Consider the following 12,865-nt stretch of genomic DNA (forward strand, 5'->3'; position numbering starts at 1 on the left):
TGTGTGTGGTGTGTGCATGTGTATGTTTATATGTTTTCAAGTGATATTTAAATTTTTTTAACCAACATATTTTATCAAACACCAAGATGTCATTATCCATTCTAGATATTTGATTTTAAAAATTTTTAGAGTCTAAAATTTGAAAACATTTCCACGATGCCATTATTTCAGATCATTAATAAAATATTAAATATGGATATACAAATTTATTTAAATATACTGGTTTCGCCCTCTATTAGGAAGATATGTGTCATTAACTGATAAAAGTCAAACTTTAACATTTGGCATTTTGATTTGACACTACATAGAAATGAGGGATAAATATAAGCATTTTTCACAATGTATAATTAATTCAAACAAAGAAATTACTCAAGTGACAGAGATGAGAAGAAATTTTCAACTCAGTGTCACAAGTAGAAGCTGAAGTCCTGGGATTCTATTTGGTAAGGAGGTTAAAATAATATATACACCTTAATGACTGAAGTTTTGCATTTTAGCATCTAAATGGGTACTGGAAGTAGGGCTTCAACAAATACAGAACCTGTAAAATTTAGTTTACCTGTGAAAGGAGGACTAGCTAAACTTTGCCACCAGTCTAAGTAAGTAGTATGGAGTACTGTTATTTCAAAGTTATCTTCAATAAATTGAAAACTTAATCCATTGTGAAACTGTGAGATTGACTTAATTTGTGAGACACAACCCCAAGTCAAGGAATTGACCTAGGTGCCAGCAAAAGCAAAAATAGTCATTTGTAATTGTATACCATCTCAAAATGTTATTTAGGTTTTATTGGTTTATTGAGAAGAGACAACTCATTAGGAAAACACATTTTATTTTTAATAATTGTCTCTGATTGCAGTCTGGAGATACCCAATCCTGTATCTCTGACAGAGATTAGCCTATTAGCTTCTAGAGTTGCAACCATATAAATGGATGCTGCTTTGTGGAACACATTAATTGGTTCTTCAGGGTCCTATGAGTGTCTTTCCCTTTTTTGATGTGGAAATCTGAACCCCTGGTTCTAACTTCTTCCTTTTCTCTTTAGCTCTTGCCATAGTTTGTGGCCCACAACTTCATGAGGGTTTACCAAAAAGACAACTGATGTCTTTAGAAAATTGTGAGAAACTCACATTCTGTAATTTTTCCTGTTCTTGTTTCTACCTTGGGTTTTCCTGGCCAAATAAAGAGTTTTGCTAAGTTTAGCTGAGAAATACTCATACCTGACTTAGAGGGAAATAAGTGGTTTTGATAACTGCAAGTTGTTTTAGTGATCCTCTTTCTTTCGCCTATTCCTGTCTGCAGGAAGGGAAAATATTGCATTTCTTCCACATGGAGGGGTGTGTGAAGAGAAATAAAACTTTCCGCTATGAATGTGCATCCCAAAAAAATACACCTTTTTCTAACTTTCATCTTGTACTGAATTAAGAGTGAGGGTGGTAGTTCTGGTTTTGCAGGAGAATTGCCTTTCAGTAAACCTTTCAACGGGTAGGTGACATGAAGAGCTGAAAAATCAGTGTATTAAGACTTGGGATGCTTAGTGCTTTTCTCTCATCTAGGAGGCTCAGCATCCGTTTCTGGTACCCAGGACCAAATAACATTTTGTTATAACAGAGTAGAAATAAAATTTAAAAATATTCAGTAAATTTAGAATTGAAAATAGTAATTAGTATTATTATTCACAGAATCTAAAGGAAACATCAAATTATGCACTTTGAAAAAGAAGGAGAGGGAACAATGAATAGGATGCAAAATCAAAGAAATTGATTAAAGTGTGGATTAACATCTCTGCAAAGAAATGAATTAACCTGTAGATGAATCTAAATAAACAACGAATGTCAAAAGCAATAATAAAAATAATGGTGATGACTAATTTTGAGTGCTTTAAAAAAAAAGATGGAGCTCAACTTGAATGAAAAAAATCAGAGATAAATGACTAGAGTTAAAGCTCAACTTGCATGAAAAAATCAGAGATGAATGACTGGAGTTAAATCTTTCTCAAATCTCATTTTCTGGAGGGAGCTAGTGATAGTGATTAAATTTTCACTCTGTTAGGTCAAGAATGCATGTAACATATTTAAGGATAAACTTTATAGAAGAGCAATAGAATTTAAAACAAACACAAACTAATAAAAGACTCAGTTGTTTTAATAAAGGAAAGAGCAATAAGTAAATTTTAAAAAGATACTCCAAGCACTTGGGAGTTGAAAAAACTAAGTAAATAAAAACCAGGAGACATAAAATAAAATACAAAATGAGGTATTAAAAACATAAATGCTAATGATAAATTTACCTCTTAAAAGATAGGTAATTTCAAATTAAATTTTAAAAATCCAGTTGTGACCAGGTACAGTGACCCATGCCTGTAATCTCAGCACTTTGGGCAGCCAAGGCAGGAAGACTGCTTAACCCAGGAGTTTGAGACCAGCCTGGGCAATATAGTAAGACCTCATCTCTACAAAAAAATATAAAAATTAGCCAAGTGTGGTGGCGCATGCCTGTAGTCCTAGCTATTCAGGATGCTGAGGTGGGAGCATTTCTTGAGCCCAGAAGGTGGAGGTTGCAGTGAGCCGTGATTATGCCACTGTATTCCAGTCCAGGTGACAGAATGAGACCTGTTTTGTCTTTTTTTTTTAAATCTAGTTACATGCCGTTTATGAGAAATACACCTACACATGATCATAATGAAAAGATGAAAATAGTGAAATGTGAAAACATATGCAGGCAAAGATGAACCCAAGAACTATTTTGCAATATTAATGAAAGGCAAAATAGGCTTTGAAACAAAAAGGACTTTAAGGAAAAGTAATGGTCTAATTCACTAAAAAATACAGCAATCCTGAATACCTATATGTTAAAAGCAAATAATATCCTGAAAAAATGCATAAAGTAAAAATCAATAGTATTAAAGTTGAAATGGACAAATTATCAATTGTAGTGGGAGATTTTGACATAATTTTCATACAATGACAGGCTGCATATATAGAACACTACAAACAATAAGTAGGTGAAGCAAATTGTTTTCAAACACCCACAGAGTATTTTAAAAATTTATTTTAAAAATTTATGTACCATAAATTTGCTCTTTTTTCATGTAGAGTTCTTGCAATTTTCTTTTGCCTTTTCTAGAAAAAAATATACATGGAATTACTCTGTATATTAACTTTGGAAAAAAGTTTATTTCTCAGAATAATAGAGTTAAGATTCATTTATTTCTTGCATGCATCAATACTTTATTCCTTCTTATTGCTGAATAGTATTTCATTATATGAATGCATCACATTTATTTATCCAGTCCCCAAGTGAGGGACATTTGTGTTGTTTTCAGTTTCTGATGAAACTAACACATTTGTTTTAAAATTACCATATTTGTGTGAATATGGGTTTTTATCACACTTAGGTAAATGCTAAAATGTGGGGTTATTGAGCTGTATGCTAAGTGTATGTTTGACTTTATAAGGCATTGTTTTCTAGAGTGGCTGTGCCATTTTGCATTCTCTTCAGCTATGTATGAGAGTTTCTGTTGGTTTGCATCTCTGCTAGCACTTGGCATTGTCAGTTTGTTTGTGTGTTTTCTTTTATAGGCATTCTAATAGATATGTAATTGTAATTTTAACTTAAATAAAGTAAAAGATAATTTTATAATTATCTTTTAAATGTATTACTGGATTCAGATTGTTGAGGATCTTTTTTGTTTATGTTCATGAGAAATAGTGCATTGTAGTTTACATTTATTGTAAAATTTTTTGTTGATTTTGGTATCAAGGTAATCCTGGCTTCATAAAATGAGTTGGGAAATATATACCCCTCAGCCTCAGCTTCCTTTTCTGCAAGAAATTACGTGAAATTAGTATTATTTCTTTGTTAAATATTTAGTAAAATTTACCATCTGGGACTAGAGTTTTTATTTTTGGAAGTTTTTAAATAAAATATTTAATTTTCTACTAGATGAAGATGTAGACAATTTACTGTTTAGTGAGTTTTGGTAATTTACATTTTTCAAAGAAGTGGTCTATCACATTTAAGCTGTTTAAATCATGGACATAGAGTTGTTGGTACTATTAGTCTTTTAATATCTGTGGAGTCTGTGGGAGTACATGTCTTTCATTCCTTACATAGTTAGTTTTTGTTTTCATTTATTTCAAAATATTTTTCAAGTTCCCACTCTACTACTTGTTTGACTCATGGTTTATTTAATTTTCAAATATTCAGGTGCTTTACAGATTTTTTTCTGTTACTCATGTTTGGAAAATATAATGTATAAGATATACAAAATATAATTTAATTTTTTCTGAATTTGTTGAGGTGTTTTATGGTCTATGTTGGTGAATGTTCCATGTGCACTAGAGGAGAATATGCATTCTGCTACTAGTGGGCAAGAGTGTTCTACAAATGTCAATTAGGTCAAGTTGGTTGATAGTGTTGTTCATGCCTTCTGTGTCCTTACTGATTTTCTGTCTACTTGCTCTGTCATGTCCATTACATGTACATACATTGGAACCTTTCTAGAAATGTTATAAAATTTGCTTTCAAAAGTCATATATATTTTTATAAACTGAGAGGAGAAAAATATTAAATTATATTTATTCAGATACCCAACCATTTCTTTTGCTTTATCCTCATTCTTAAGGTTACAAGTTTCCGTTTGTTATAATTTCCCTTAAGTCTTGTTTGGGTTTAAACTATTTTTCTGAACTTCTTGAATTTTTTCTGTAAATTTATGTTTTTCACTGAACTTGGAGGAAGTTTTTCATCCACTATATCTTCAAATATTTTTCTTCACCAATCATTTTTTCCCTTTACTTCATAGATGCCAATGACACCACTACTAGGTTTTTTGAATCTTGTTATTATATTATCTACAGGCCCTAGAGGCTCTGGCCATTTTCATTTTCAATCTTTTTCTCTCTGTTATTTAGACTAGATAATTTTTATTGATCAATTTTTAAGTTTACTGACTTTTTCCTCTGTCATCTCTATTCCTTATTGAACCTGTCTAGGGAATTTTAAAATTTCAAGTGTTGTGTTGTATTTTTTATTTTTTAAATGTCCAATTTTTCCCTTTCCTTTTTCCAATAGTTTCTATTGCTCTATTATGAACGTCTTTATTTCCATTAATTTCAAGAGCATTCACCTTTGCCTCACGGAGCATGGTTATAATAGCTACAATAAAGTCTCTATTCCAACATCTGGATCATCTTAGATTTGACATTTGTTGATTATTGTTTCAGTGGAAAACAGGTCCAATTTTTTTTTGATTATTTGTATGTTGAGCAATTTTGCATTGCATCTTCAAAATTTTGAGTAATGTGTTGTGAGACTCTGCATCTTGTTAAAATCTTCTGAAGATTTTTTTGTTTACTAATAAATCCAGTTGGGTTCAGACCATGAGTTCTATCTTGCCTTCCACTGGTGCTAGTTCGAATGTCAGTTCAGGGTTTAAAGTCTTTATTGTTATCTGAAACAGTCAGGGATTAGTGTAAGACTTTGGAGCTGATTCACAGACAGTTCTTAAAGCTTTTGCTATGCTTCTTTGGATGTGTTCCATTCAGGCAGAGTTTGGGGGTACACCAGGGAATTTTCTTCTTCACTTCTTATTTATTTATTTTATTTTTTATTTTTATTATTTTTTTTGGAGGTGTTGAGACCTGCTTGATTTATTCCGATTATTTAATACACAATTACACAATTGTGATCCCAAACTGTGCAAAGTGAGCCTTCAACTGCAGCTGAGGAGAGGGCAGGAATGGTATACCTGGGGACGGTGGTGAGTCAGGAATGATGGGGAGGCGGCCATGATCAGGGAAGCCTCCTCCCCAGGGCCAGGGACAGGGGAGTGGCCGGAGGAGCAGGACCCAAGGGTAGCCCAGGGCCGGGGAAGTGGGCAGAGACTTCCCGTTGGCCTAGGTCAAGAGCTCAGAAGTGCCACATGGCTGAGGGGGTAGTGGCCCGGGAAGTGCCAGAGGCAGGGCCAGGAGAGCACCATTTCCTCGGGGGCTGGGGGCAGGGAGGTGCCCTACAGGAGAAGCCAGGAGGGGCCTCTTGTCCCTGTGGTGGGGGCTAGGCTGGAGCAGGCTGCAACAAGACAGACCTGAGGCATGCGCAGGGCCTGAGAGCCTGGCTGGCTGGGCTGGTGTGTGTGTGTTGGGGAGTTCCCAGGGCATTCTGGCCCAGGGAGCAGTCCTGACTCTGCAGGCGATGCCTAGCAAGAGGCCGCAGACCCCTCAGAACTTCTCCTCCTTTCTCCCTGGAAAGGAGCTGGGGAACCTATAGTGCAAATCTGTGGACCACTCAGTTATGCAGGGAGGCTGTGCCTGAAAGTGGACACTGGGGTGCGCCCCTTCCACCACCTTGGCCTCCACCGCTGTCCTCAGTACAGCCGCTTCTCCTAAGAGTGCAGGCCACGGACGCCACCCTTGATCTGGGCCGACATGGTCTGCTTCTCAAACTTCAGTTCTTCTGAGTACATCATGGACTGAAGGACAGATAGGCTGCGGCCCGATATCCTGGCAGCCGGGCTGGATGCCCGCTATGAGGTAGGACACCAGCTTATGAATGGATCCTTTGTCCTGGATGGAGCCCAAGACACCTTGCGCGATCTTCACCTTATTCCCCTCGCTGACGTATCCTTTCTGGCTGCTGCTGTTCTTCTCCATGGCATCCAGTGAGCCCATGCCCTGGTACTTCTTGAGCCGCACCCCATCTGAGAAGAAATACTCGCCGGGGTCCTACGTGGTGGTGGCCAGCAGGGAGCCCATCATCACCGTGGAGGCTCCAAGGGCCAGGGCCTTAACCACGTGCCCCACGGTCTAGATGCAGCCATCGGCTATGATGGACACACCAAAGCACAGGGCATACTCGGCCACCTTGTACAATGCAGTGCCCTGGGGCCCACCGCAGGCCATCACTTCCTGGGTGATGCAGATGGAGCCACAGCCCATACCTAGGCGCAGCCCGTCCACCCCAGCGTCAATCACGTTTTTGGCCTGGGCTGCTGTCATCCCAGTCACCTGGAGGTGGGAGTACTTCTGTTTGATGTAATGCACCGTGGCAATCTGATACACCGAGTTCCCTTGGGACGAGTCTAAGACTACGACGTCTACCCCCGCCTGGGTGAGCAAGTCCAGGCAGTATTTGTTATCCTCAGGGGTGCCCACAGCTGCCCCGCGCAGTAGCTGCTTGTGGGAATCCTTGGAGGCCAGAGGGTAGTCTCAGTTCTTCTTCAGGTTGGTGCAGGCGATCATGGCCACCAGCTCATCGGATCATTGACGAAAGACAGCTTCCCTTTCTTGCTATGCTGCAGGATCTCATTTGCCTCTTTCAACATCAGGCCTGTTGGAGCCAGCACCAGCTTGATCCTTGGCGTCATCACCTCACTGAGGAGGGTGGTGTGGTCCTTCTCAGCAAGAAAGTTGATGTCTCTGGAGGTGACGATGCCTACCAGCTTGCTGCCTATGGTGCCCGTCTCAGAGATGGGGATGCCAGAGAAGCCATGCCGCATCTTGGCCTCCAGCACATCACCCACAGTGTGCGAGGGGGTCAGCACCACTGGGTCCGTGATGAAGCCCTGTTCAAACTTCTTGACCTTCTGCACCTCCTTGGCTTGGAACTCTGGGGTGCAGTTGTGGTGAATGAAACCAATACCTCCCATCAGAGCCATAGGAATGGCTATGTCGGCCTGTCACAGTGTCCATCCGGGAGGAAATCAGCAGAGTCTTCGGCGTTGATCTTCCGGGTCAGGGCTGAGGTCAGGTCTGCTTCATCAGCTATGAAGTCTATGAATCCTGGGAGAATCAGGAAGTCGTCATAGGTGAGGCAGTCGGCGCTGGCAAAGAGCTGCTGCGCGGGGAGCCAGTTATCTGGCACATAGTCGGTGCCGCCCCTGATCAGGTAGTCCGCCATACTGCCGCGAAACCATGCGACATCCGCGCGCAGCCGTCTGCTGCTGCTGCTGCCCCCGCGCTGCGGCCGTGCTGCCGCTGCGAGCCGGGCAGGCCCGCTTCTCTCTCTCTTTTTTTTTTTTAATAATTTTCTCTCACAGAGTCTGTCAGGGTCCTCTTTTCTCAGTCCCTCTGGCCAGGAGTCTTCTGTCTAAGTCTTCCACACAGTTGCACAGTTCTGTGTTATTGGATATACCCGGGGGATGAAGTAATGAAAGAAAAGACTGAAAATAAAAATGGGAATTCCTTCCACAGTCTTTACACACAGAGGCCCCTAGAGGCCCATTTTCCTGGTTCCTCTGTCCAGAAAGATGGATTTCTAGGGCTTACATTCATGCTGCTGCCTCTACATGCACTGAAGCTGGTCAATGAAGCTGGCCTTGGGGCAGAGGGAGAGAAAAACATATTGGGATTTCACCTTCAACCTCCACTTTCCACCTCTCAGCGTCCCAGTTTCTTAGTACTCTGACAGAAAACCGGGGTTTTCTCAAAGTTTTTGCTGTCTGTTCCCATCACATTGTTCCCTGATTTGGCCCATCCTTAAGTCAAGACCAGATGATCTTGAAGGAAAATATCCTAGGAAACTCACTATTGGCATACTGGTCATTTTTTGAGTTTTGATGTCGCTTCTCAACCTTCTTGCTATTATTTTGTTTCGGAATCATCCTCAGGTAAGTGTTTTAGTATTTTGTCCTGAATTTTTAATTGTAATGAGTGAAAGAGAAGGATTCTAGCAGGCTTACTTCATCTTGGCTGGCACCTGAAGTCCATCCATAGGATATATTTTTAAATTGTTCATGTACTTGGCCACAAAGAAAGTCTCTAAGAGTTGGGAACACACAAAACATGTTCTCTGAAAACATTGCAATAAAATTAGTAAAGAATGCCAAAATGTGCTTTTCCAAATATTTTATAGCTTAAAGCAGAAATTATATTGCAATTTATAAACTTTAGATCTGAAAAACAAGAGAAGCACAACTGATAGACTACAACAAAAAGTATACTCACAGGAAAAATGTTAATCTTAAATGTCTGTACTAGGACAAAACAATTGGAAAATTATTAGCCAAATATTTAACTGAGGAATGTTTAAGTGAAGAAGTTAGAAAAATAGTAAATCTTAAGAAGGTAGAAAGAAGTAATAATAACAGAAATAAAGGAATTTAGAAAACCAAGCCACAATAGGGAGATTCAGCATAGAATAAAGTTTATTTTTGGAAAAGATAAAAAACTTACACAAACCTCTAACAACATTAATCAAGAAAAACCAAAAATAGTCTACATTTTCATATTAAATTATTGAATAGTAAATTATGTATTTATAATATTTAATATAAAAATATATATTTAATGGAATATTTTCTAGAGAATTAAACCTTATTAAAATGGATCCAGAAAGATATTTTAAAACTGAATACACTTACATCCATTAGGGAAATACAATCAGTTGGGGAAAAAAGCAGGAGTCCTAGTTATTGACATGCTTTTATCAAACTATCAGGGAATACATAACTATTAACTTTTAAATTTTTCTAGAGAACAGAAAATGTGTTCCTGGTCAGACACTTACTAACTGTATTCCTAGGTAAATGCTTAGCACTCTCACTGGCTTAATTAAGATAATGACCAGAGTACCTACCACATAGAACTGTGATGATTAAATGGCAAAAACAAAAGAGATATGCTAAGAGCACTGACTGACACATAGTAAGTGCAAAATAAGTGTTAGCTATTCTTTTTTTCTTATTATTATGGTACCAAAATCAGAAAAGGTTAGTGCTTAAAAGAAATTCTTTAGACCAGTATTACTTAATATAGATGTAAAGATACTAAGTAACACATTAGCTAACTAGATTCAGCAAAATATTAAAAATGCATCATGGTCAAATAATGTGTATTCTAGGATTTCAAGGATGACTTAATATTAAAAATTTTGTTAATCTTAATATATTACTATGTTAACAGATTAAAAGAGAAAAAGTTTATGATTGATTCAGTAGATTCAGAAAACTCATGCAATAAATGCAGCACCCATTTGTAATGAAAACTTTTCACAAACTGGGAAAAGGAAGGTACTTGCCCACTTATCAAAGTGTATCTAAACCTGTAGCAGATACTATTAATGGTGAAACCTTACAAAATCTCCATTAAAGTAGGGAGCTATGCAAGAATTTTATAGGAGTTTGTAATCAATGCAATAAGACAAGGATAACGAGTAAGAAGAATGAGAATTGGCATGGGGGAAACTAAATTTCATTATTTGCATATGATGTAATTATCTATATATAAAACTGAGATGGCTTATAAATGAATTATTGGCACTAATAAGAGGTCAGCATATTCCTGGATATAGAATGAATATGTAAAAATCATTGACATTCTTATTTATTCCCCACATACTTAAACTATTACAGAAACTAAGATCAAATTCATAAGAGGTACAAAAACTAAAAGGTACCTGAATATTTACTGAAGGATATGAGAGAATGCCAAAAACCTGGATATTAATTGACGGGAAAAGTTAATACTGTTAGGAAATAAATTCTCCTCCAATTAATTTACAAATCCTATATAGTATCAGTTAAACTAACTCTAAAATTTCTTTGGAATGTGAAAGGATCAGGAATATCTAAGCCTTTTTTTTAGTAAGAAAGGAGAAGAAATTCTTTGCAGATATGAGGACAAATTGTAAAAGTGTAAGTATTCAGCTGTCTTACTATTTGTACAGGCTAGACAAACCAACCAATGGAAAGGAACAAAGAACCCAGACAAAGACTTATGCATATATAAGAACTCAGTTCAGGCATTATTCATTGGTTGTGGAATAACGAAGTTTTAAATAAATGGTTCCAGGTAAAATTAATTATCCTTATTAAAAATTTGCAATTCATAACACATTAAAATAAATTCCAGATAGATTAAAGACCCCAATATGACAAAAAATTTATAAAGATTTTGGAAGGAGATATAGGAGAATCCCATATTTTAAAGAGGATCATAATAAGCACAAAACTTCAAAGAAAATTATTCATAACCTTGACCTTATTAAAATGCAAAGCTCTGTAATACAGGAGACATTGAAGAAAGTTAATAAAAAATAATAATTGAAGAAAAGCAATTTATGACGTTTGTAACAACAAAATATTGGTATCTTACTATAGTAAAAAAGTCTTCTGAAAATGAATATAAGCATAAGACAAATTACCTAACTGAAAATTGGGTAAATCAAACAAACTGAAGATTCTATTAAAAAAAGAAGCTGGAAAGATAGACAGCTGAAAAGATCTTTAATCTGAATAGTTGAGGGAGCATGCTTATGGGTTTGAAAATGGAATACCATTTCACAGTCACCACTGGCAGACCTCTGACAACTAAAACGTCGACAATACTTAGCTTTTGGAGGTGTGGAGAAACAGTCTCTCATATGCTCTCAGTGGCTGTGTAAATGAGTCAACTACTTTGGAAAAACACTTAGATAATATCAAGGAAAATGGACTGTGAGTATAGTACCTATCCCAGAAATTCGATTTCTAGGTGGATGCTCTACTCCTTTATATGTGCATAAGAAAACATGTACAAGATTATTCCTTGTAGCACTGTTGTTGAAAGAAAAAAGTGGGATACCATCTAAATATTTATCAAAAGAGAAATAAGTAATTTATCATATATTTAGTAAACTACCATCTGGCAGTTAAATGAACTAGATCTACATGAATCATCTTTGGTACATTTTGAAACAATAAGATTAAATTAAAAATTAATTGCCAGGCATGGTGGCTCACACCTGTAATCCCAGCACTTTTAGGAGGCCAAGGCAGGTGGATCGCTTGAGCTTAGGAGTTCAAGACCAGCCTGGGCAACATGGCGAAACCCCATCTCTCCAAAAATTAGCTGGGCAGGGTGGCACACACCTGTAGTCCCAGCAACTTGAAAGTCTGAGGTGGGAGGATCACTTGAGTCTGAGAGGGGGAGGTTGCAGTGAGCTGAGATTGCTGTACTACATTTCTGCCTGGGTGACAGAGTAAGAGACTGTCTCAAATAAATAAACAAATAAATAATAAATAATTGGGCCAAGCACGGTGGCTCACACCTGTAATCCCAGCACTTTGGGAGGCCAAAATGGGTGGATCAGGAGGTCAGGAGATCCAGTCCAACCTGGCCAATATGGTGAAACCCCATCTCTACTAAAAATACAAAAATTCGCCCTGAGTGGTGGTGTGTGCCTGTAGTCCCAGCTATACTCAGGAGGCTGAGGCAGAATCACTTGAACCCAGGAGGCGGAGGTTGCAGTGAGCTGAGTTCGTGCCACTGCACTCCAGCCTGGGCGACAGAGCAAGACTCGGTCTCAAAATAAATAAATAAATACATACATACATACATACATAATTGAGCTGCAAATATATATTCATACAAAATTAAAAATAATGTAAAATGATCCCTATAATTTTGCTGGCAAAATTTTATGTGGTTAAGAGCAATAAAAATCAAGATAGGAAGGATATATATTCTATCAAGATATTAGTCATGTCTGGAAAGGGAGGGTGTCAGGTAGAAGAGGATGAGTAATTCAGGTAAAAGGACTAGAGAAGGAAGTGAGAGGGGTTTTCTCTATCTGTCATTTTTCATTTTTTTTCCCAAAAGTTTCTGAAACAGTTAAAAATTTAACATTTTTTAGATCTCAGTGTTAGGTACAAACTTATTTTTAAGTGTTTGAAAGATTTCATAATAAAGAAGAAAAAATGTAAAAATTAATTAACAAAAGAAGATATAACCACTTTGTTTTCTGTGCTGAGTGATGCACAGCTATATTAGCTGTAGTGTTGAGCAGCAGAGCTTCACATTTCTGCTGACTTTACATGTGAACTTGAGCTGAGCCTCACAGAGGGAATGTGTAAGCTAAGGAAGTCAAAGTCAAGAGGGAGAGAGGA

General features: G+C 37.5%; 1 pseudogene; it reads right to left on the reverse strand.

Moving 5' to 3' along the window:
* Positions 1-6,367: 6,367 nt before the first annotated feature.
* LOC100452525 (inosine-5'-monophosphate dehydrogenase 1-like) lies at positions 6,368-7,899 on the reverse strand (annotated as a pseudogene).
* Between the last annotated feature and the right edge of the window lie 4,966 nt (positions 7,900-12,865).

The sequence above is a fragment of the Pongo abelii genome, chromosome 11 (genome assembly GCF_028885655.2).
Source record: "Pongo abelii isolate AG06213 chromosome 11, NHGRI_mPonAbe1-v2.0_pri, whole genome shotgun sequence".
NCBI lineage: Eukaryota > Metazoa > Chordata > Mammalia > Primates > Hominidae > Pongo > Pongo abelii.